The 1,928-nt window shown below is 31.6% G+C and overlaps 1 pseudogene; it reads right to left on the reverse strand.

Annotated features, from left to right (window-relative positions):
* Positions 1-206: 206 nt before the first annotated feature.
* LOC124890546 lies at positions 207-1,388 on the reverse strand (annotated as a pseudogene).
* Positions 1,389-1,928: the final 540 nt, after the last annotated feature.

Here is a 1,928-nt window from a genome sequence, read left to right on the forward strand (position 1 = left end):
ACATCAGGCGAAAAAAAAGATATCAAATTTCTACCAAGATAACTGGAAGTTCCAACTAATAAGAAGCCTAATGAACCTAAAAAAAGGATAAAGGTCCAGCAGAAATTACTTATTTTTTGAGACCCCGTTATAAGTTCTATCCATATATGTTCTGATCGCCAAGTCATACTTTACCCGATTGCATTTTATTGGAATTGAGATAATACCCGATTCCATAACCCCAATTGCTATGGGAATGTCGTTTATTTGGCCTATGCCTGTTTGAACAACCTCGGTTAATCCTGTCTTTCTTTGATAAGAATCAATACGATCTTTATAAGGATCCTCTTCCGAATGAAATTCAATGGGATCCAGTGAAACCATGTCTTCATCCATAGGATCCTAAGTATCCGGATCGACCAAAAGTTCAATTCTATCTGAACTACTAATCATTTTCAAATGATATCCACATTGTTCACAAATATTCATTTTTGATTTTAAAAATTTCTTATAATTTAATCCATAATAATTCTCGCATTGAACCCACAAATGCCTGTATTTTTGAGTTACCTCGAGATCATTAGAACTTTCTCTTATAGTTAAATCACTGTCACTAGAACTTTCTCTTATAGTTAAATCACTGCCATTAAAACTTTCTCTTATAGTTAAATCATTGCCAATAGTTAAATCACTACCATTAGAACTTTCTCTTATAGTTAAATCACTGCCCTTTGTGCGAGTTTGTATACTGGAAGCCTCGTTTTCACTACTATTTTTACTTTCACCACCACAAATGGCCCTATAAATGTAACTGTCACTGTAATTCTCACTACCGCTTATAATGGAAGTATCTATAAGATTTGAGACTGAAGTTAATTATCAATGCAACTATTAATGTGATTATTCCAACTATATTTAGTGTCATACATGTAAGAAATATAGTAGGGATCTTCGCCCCTAAATCCATTATTCAAATAACTCGAGTTTCGATAACTATAAAAAGAACTTTCGAGTTCACTCAGAAAAGAATGATCGTTGTCAATCTCAAAAATCTGATTTTCAATATCAAAATAGATAGAATAACTGTCTCTATTCGTATCACTAACTACAAAAGTGTCATCAAAGATGAAATTCTGAATGTCTTTAACGCCGAATAAATAATCAACATTACTGCAACTAGGAATGTTTTTTACTTTTTGATTTGGATCTTCACTGGTATTTTCAATAGGACCAAGACTGCCCATTGATTTATTTAGCCCACACCTGCGTTCGAACTCCTTCTTAAACAACATCAAATTAAACCACCATATTTCCATAGAGTTTTCTTGCCCCCTATTTGCATGAAAATACAATAGATGAATAGTCATTCCCTATAAAATTATTTATTTGAATATCTTATTTCCTATCAGACTAAGCATAGAAATCCAATCACTAGGATTATTAGTGAGTATTGAAAAAAGTTTTGAATCTAGGGGAACACTTCACTATATATTAATATGTTGGAACCCCCTTTTATTATTAAAAATAATATAAATATAATAATATAATTTTTGATAAAGGTTGGCTTCTCCTATGTCATGTCAAATTCGCATCGAAAAAAAGAGATTTGTCCTCTCCTATACCCCTATAAAGAAATAACTTTTTTTTTCTTAAAATCTCGTCTAATACTAATATCTAATCACTAACTAATCTAAAATTTAATAAAACAATAAGTAATAAATTAAGCTTCCATTTCAACACAGAACGGAACAAAGGGGACAATATACAGGACGGGTAGAAAGAGTTGTGCTACTTGGCTTGATTCAGGAAAACTACAAACTACAGGATAGAAAAAAATATACCAATCCTAAGAATCCATAGGATTTAGTTGAAATAACTGAATACGGGGTTGTTCGATCAAGTAAAGGAAACTGAATGGAATTCATAACTATCTCAATCTTATTTTTTCC

The sequence above is a fragment of the Capsicum annuum genome, unplaced genomic scaffold, assembly GCF_002878395.1.
Source record: "Capsicum annuum cultivar UCD-10X-F1 unplaced genomic scaffold, UCD10Xv1.1 ctg19877, whole genome shotgun sequence".
Taxonomy (NCBI): Eukaryota; Viridiplantae; Streptophyta; class Magnoliopsida; order Solanales; family Solanaceae; genus Capsicum; species Capsicum annuum.